The sequence below is a fragment of the Myotis brandtii genome, unplaced genomic scaffold, assembly GCF_000412655.1.
Source record: "Myotis brandtii unplaced genomic scaffold, ASM41265v1 scaffold500, whole genome shotgun sequence".
In the NCBI taxonomy this organism is placed as follows: domain Eukaryota; kingdom Metazoa; phylum Chordata; class Mammalia; order Chiroptera; family Vespertilionidae; genus Myotis; species Myotis brandtii.
The window spans coordinates 625,834-632,499 of record NW_005369062.1 but is presented as its reverse complement, the minus strand read 5'-3'; positions in this window follow the sequence as shown (position 1 = coordinate 632,499).

Here is a 6,666-nt window from a genome sequence, read left to right as displayed (position 1 = left end):
GCGATGGTGGGAGCCTCTCCTGCCTCCTCAGCAGCTCTGTGGATGTTCAACTGCAGCTTCGGCCCGCTGGCAAGTGGACATCCCCCAAGGGATGTATCACTGCCAGCTTAGGCACAATCCCCCGGGGAGCAGGCCTAAGCCAGCAGGTGGACATCCCCCGAGGGGTCCCAGACTGCGAGAGGGCACAGGCTGGGCTGAGGGACCCCCGAGTGCACAAATTTTTGTACACCGGGCCTCTAGTCCTATATAATAAAATCCTAATATGCAAATTGTCCCTTATATAATAAAAGTCTAACCAATGGTTAGACAGGAAGACAGGGACTTCGACCGCTCGCTATGACGTGTGCTGACCACCAGGGGGCAGTGCAGAACATGGCAGGCGTCAGCGACACAGCGCCGGCAGTGGGCGGCAGTGGAGGTACTGCTGGCCCTGATGGGCCCCGACGAGAGCAGGACCATGGTGGGATGGTGGAGCAGGTGAGCGGGTGGCGCCAGGCCAAGGTGGGTGCAAGCAGGGGCCCAATCGCCCTGCCGATCACCCCACAGACAGCGACCAGCCATGGCGGCAGCGGGGGGTGGGGCCACCGCCAGGCTCTCAGGCACTGAGGGAGCCATGCGGGGGGTCCAGCCCTGACCAATCGCCCCACAGGCGGGATGGTGGAGCAGGTGAAGGGGCGGTGCCAGGCCAAAGTGGGTTGCCAGGTGGGGCTGCGGGGCTGCAAGGCTGGGGGTGCAAGCTGGGGCCTGATCTCCGCAGGCCACCTGGAGGGACCCCACCCATGCACAAATTCGTGCACTGAGCATCTAGTATGAATATAAGAGGTCACTGACTTTTTAATCACTTTTTCTCAACCAGGTCTCAACACTCATATTTTATTTCACCACAGTACTGTTTTCAGTTTTTGTTGATGCTATTGCATGTGTTGGTATTAGGAATACAAGACCATTCATCCGTTTACTTATTGAGCACTCAGTGTGCCAGGCAGTGGCTGGGTGCCAGGGACACATTGGAGAGCAGGTCAGAGGCAGTGGCTGGCCAAATGGAGCTTTTTAAATTATTATTATTGATTTCAGATAGGAGGAGGAGGAGGAGGAGGAAGAAGAAGAGGAGGAGGAGGAGGAGGAAGATGAAGGGAAAAAGAGAGAGAAAGAGAGAGAGATCCATGTGAGTGAGAAACATGCCTCCCACATGACCCCCTGAATCAGGGATTGGATCCACAACCTAGGTATGTGCCCTGACCAGGAATCAAACTGGCCACATTCTGGTGTAAGGGATGATACTCCAACCAACTGAGCCACATTGGTTAGGGCCCAAATGGAGCTTTTGAGGTCAGTTCATCATGTTCGAGGTCCCACGGGCAGGCCTGGCCCCCCCACCAGGCCTAACCTTCCTGAGGGGGCTCCTTAATGCCACACCAGGCACCTGTCAGGTACACAGTGCCATCGGCCATTAGGGTAAACCTGGAATATCAAAGCCCTTTACTGAAGAAGAAACAAATCTCCAGATAATCTGATGGTAAATAAAGAGCATCAGTTTTGATGATGAAAAAGATTAGTAATCAAGAAGGCCAAAAGTAGTAGGGAGGGGGCCAAGGGTTTTGAATAACAGAAGATAAGCAGCGTTATAAGAATTTAAAGGCCTAGAGATTTACAAAACGGATAAAAATAAAAATCTTCTTGGCATGGGATTTTCCTGGATTTGAGTTTAAAGTTAGAGGGAAGAAGGCAGGCCACTTCCTCTGCCTGAGTTTAAACCTTCTGGACCATTTGCTGTAAGGCCAACCTGCTCTGTTACAGTTCTTTAAATGAAGTACTAGTTTAGGGTATTTAGCAGCAATTAGAACTCAAAGATATGTTGGCTTGGGAAGTTTTATTCATTCATTTTAACTTAATACTTTGTTTTAAAAAAAACGTTTCCTAGAAAGAAAAATTTCAGGTTAAAGAGAGGCATAATAAAACAACAACAAAAACCCCTTTTCTTCCAAGTCTCCAGAAGAGTTTGTCTGATGTGAAAAATAAATATTATGATCATGACAAGAAAAATTATAAACTATTGACAAATCTACTTAGACAAAGAAAGCCACTAGCCTTACATGCAAGCATAAGGGGACCAGATGGCAAAGGGAAAATGAAACTAAAGATAAACTGTTGAGTTGGAAAATAATCTCATTAAAATATAAATGACTCTGCTTCGATAAGGGAGAGCAGAGATAGTGGTCCTGCCTTGGAGCCCATCCAAGAACTCTCAGCCTGCAGTTTATGGGATGAGATCTGGAGACCAGGACCAGACATCTGACCATGTGCCCGTGGTTACCTCCCCAACTGCCGGGTGGTGGGAGAAAGATGAGACAGAATGAGAAAGAACTCTGGAAAAGTGCTGTGGAAATTTAAGAATAGAGTGAAATCCTAGACCCACAACACTGCCCTCTAGGCTCCTGTGAGGATGCTCGTGCCTTCTTGGAACTGTGGCCGGTCACCTACGTATCATATTGTTCATTAGACTTGGAAAGGCTCAGCCCTCTGTCCTCTCAGTCTCACACTTTCCTTCAGTGACTTCAGGGACCAGTCTTCTACAGCTCTAATCGCCAGTGTTAGTTTGCTAGAGCTGCCATAACAAAGCATCACAGACCTGGTGGCTTCAACAACAGAACTTCATTTTCTTACAGTTCTGGAAGCTGGAAGTCCAAGATCAAGGGGTTGGTAGGTTTGGTTGCTCCTGAGGCCTCTCTGCTTGTCTTTCCTCTGTGAGAACACATCTCTGGTGTCTCTTTGTGTGTCTAAATTTCCTCTTTTTATGAAGATACCAATAATGGATTAGGACCCATCCTAAGTGCCTCATTTTAACTTAATTACCTCCTGAAAGAACTTACCTTCAAATACAATCACATTCTTAGGTACTGGGGGTTAGGACTTCAATATATGAATCTGAGGCATACAATTTAGCCCACAACAATGCCTTTGAAGAAGTCTCACATAAATGGAAGGATAGTATGTATCATGGATAAGACTGATTTTTGTTATGCTGACCAGACTGTCTGAATTCAGATGATTTTTCCATCACTAGGTTTGTGATCTTTGGGACAAGTTACTCAACCTCTCTGAGAGTCATTTTCCTTGGTTATCATTGGCATTCTAAGGGTTTTGTGAGGACTGAGAAGTTAATACATAGAGAGAGCTGAGATAGTGTTTGGCATGTGAGAAGTGTTGGATATTATCATTTCACTCTACAGTCAGCTTCCAAATCTATATCTCTCTTCATGTGCTCTCACAAGTCTGTATCTACGATCTAAATGCTCTGGACCCTTTCTACATGAACTCCTCAATCCTCAACATGATATTGGGTATCCGGCTGGATCTGGTCCAAATAAGATAGAGACTTTGCCTTTGAATGCTAACAGTCATTAGTGAAAGATCCAGACAAGAGAACCCCAAACCTCAGTACATTGTCATTAATGTTATGACAGATGTGTTTGTGATTCAGTTTAGAAACATGTACAAGATGCTGTTAGAGCCAGTGTAAGGGAGGAAACAATAGATCCTGAGTAGGATGAGAGGGGAGGGGGGTGGATGGAGGAATTGATTGGAATTGATTTAACAAAGAGAAAACAAAGGTTGAGACATAAAGAGCAAATAGAGTTCACCAAGCAGACAGCAAGGGGCAGGTCAGAAATCTTTCTTTTTAGAGGTCTAGGCCATTCAGCATCCCTATCTTCTCCCTACACCCCAATTCATCCCTCTCCACCATCTACTCCTGCTTCTGTTGCGTTGATATTATAGACATCCTAGTTCCTTCAGTGAGGACCTGAGAATTTGCTAACAATCATCCTCACTCAACTTTTGCCTTCATTTTGCAGCTACTCCAACTGCAATTTAAAAACTCCAAGATACAAATTTATGACTACCCATTCTAGTCTTTTCTACTCTCATTTCTGTCTCTCCATCCATTTCTCACCTCATAAAGACTTCTATTTGTACATCTCAAAGTTGAACCACCCTAAAAGGTCTCCAGATAGATCTGCTGCTTCAAGAGCTACTGCCCTACAGCACAGCCTTGAGAGCTTTCATTTCTACCATCTATTCAGAGAATACAGGCAAGCACCACAACCTGCACTTACCTCCCATCTTGATGCTCTTCCCAGCCTCAATTATCTCTCTATCCTCTTTCCCCTCTCTGTGGTGGATCCTGTCCATCAACTGCTCTGTATGAGGGATAGCTCTAGGCACTGGGGACACTCAAAAAGTAGCCTATTGCCTGCCCCTTCTCTCTGTTCTATCGACCTCTCCTGGGGTCGCTCTCATCAACATTTAAATACACTAATCTCTCTCATGTTGAAAAAGGAAAAAAAAAAGTCGTTGTAAGCCCACATCCTCTTTCATCAACTGCCACTCCTTTACACAGCACATTTCCTGGGAGTATTGTCCATATTTATAATCTCCATTTCCTTTCAATGCCAGATAGGGTTTAGTTTCCTTAGACACTGTTGACTCCTCCCTGGTTCTTGGAATAGTCTCTACCCTGATTTCCACAGTATGATGCTCCAGGTTTTCTTCCCACTCCTCTGGTCATTTGCCTTCCATGCAGCTTCCTCTATGTCTTCATGGACTGGAGTTCTCAAAGTTTGCTCCTAAGCTCTCTTCTCTTCTTTGCACCCTCTCCTTTGGCCCGTGATTTCAATTGATGTACATATGACTCCCAATGAGAATCCAGCTCTCACATCTTCTCTGTGCCTCAGGCCTGTCGATCTTACTATCTCCTTGATAGATTTTCTTGGCCGTCTCAAAGGTACGTTCAATTAAAATTATACAAACTGAACTCATGATCGCCATTCCCACTCTGCCATGATTCTCTTCCCCCTGTTTCTCATCTCACTGAGTGGTACCATCGTTTGTCTTAGTATCAAGCCAGAGATTAGATGTCATCCTTAAAAACTCTCTCTCCCTTAACCACTTATCAGTTCATTGCCAGGTTCTGTCATTTCTGCTCACTAGATGTGCCCTGATGAAGCATCCATCTTATATAAAAACTGTTGTTTGAAATTTTAACCCTCTATTTCTGGCTTCTGTAAATGCTTGCTGGCTTAAATAATAAGGAAAATAAGACTACTCCCATTTCAGAGAGGCCATTAAACCTTCCCCAGACGAAGTTATCAGTGCTGGCACCAGGCCAAGCCTTTGGTTGAGGTCTCAAAGCCCCAGCACATAGGGCCCTTTAAGAACTTGCAAAGGGAACTGGAAAAACCCCATATTTGGGAGACAAAGAAGGTAAAATCATATAAATATGAGAAACTTCGTGTGTAATTTCACCCAGAATTTGAGAGACATTTCCTCTGGGCCCACGAGTAATAAATGTAACTCCATCTCTCTAAGCGTTGCTTGGTTCTTCTCTGGTTTTTCTGTAACACTGAAATATTTCTCTTGCCTCCTACCCCACTCTCATCTTAGTCCATTCTTTACGTCTCTCTAGGCTAGCTTATTACACTAGTCTTTCAAATGGCTTCCCACACCCATTCATGCCCTCTTATCCAGTCACCATACTCTAGCTAGAGAGCTCTTTGTGAATGGGAAATCTGGCCATGTCATCCCCTCAGCAACCTAAACAATCGCAATAACTTCCTGTTGTTCTTAGAATGGAGACCAGAATTATACCAAGTCATGTGTCATCACAATCCCCCTTTCTGCAGGCATTGTCTGTGCTCCAACTATACTAGCCTTCTTTAGTTCCTTCAATAACCAACTGTGTTTTCTCTTCAGGCACAGACTTTGCATTTGCCAGTTTCTCTCTCTGGAATCTTCCTGGCTCATTGTGACCTGGTAGACTGCTGCTTGGTTGTCATATCACCACTCAATCATTGTTGCCTGCTTGATTAGATGTATCCCCTATGTATGAATTCAGAGGACCTTAACAAAGTGGTCATTTCATATTTTTGTGTTTCTTTAATCATTCTCTCTTTCCATCTCTATGCATCACGAAGACCAGATGATTCTGTGCACCACTGTACCTTCTCTGTCTAACATAGAGCTTGACATGTGCTTATTACAACAGATGCTTCTATGCTTAGCACTTAATACTGAGCCTAGCACACAGAAGGAGTCCTTCAAATGTTTCTGAAAGGGTGACTGAGCACATGCGTTATGAATGTTCTGATGCCTTTTCTAATCCCTTGGAGGAAACTAGAAAAATTCTCAAAATGTTCACTCAAAAAAAAAAAAGACTTACAGTTTTATTAAAGCATTTTTCATGGGCAAGACAGAATATGTAACAAAACAGACACAGTTCAAATAATTGTTTCACCCCACTGGGAAATTTACTTACTGGAAGAAGCATGAAAAAAAGGGCGCACTGAGTGACAGTGGTTAATTCCCATAACCCCTCAAGAATTGACCCCAGTGACCCACGGACTCTTCCAGGCATGAGAAGTCTAATGTGAAAAACATTATATTGTGAACTGGCTGTGCTTTGATGCTTTCACTTTTCCATAATATTTTCCAAAATTCAAAGTATTATTTCTGAATCATCTCTAGGTGAATTAGATCATTTTCTTCTCAGTCTGTCTTTAACTAGCAATGTCCTACTGTGATAATGTTGATTCTGTGTCACCCCAGGGCTCTCATGGGGAAGAGGTTCTAAGCACTGAGAATTTTTTGTTGTAGACTGGAATCTTCTCC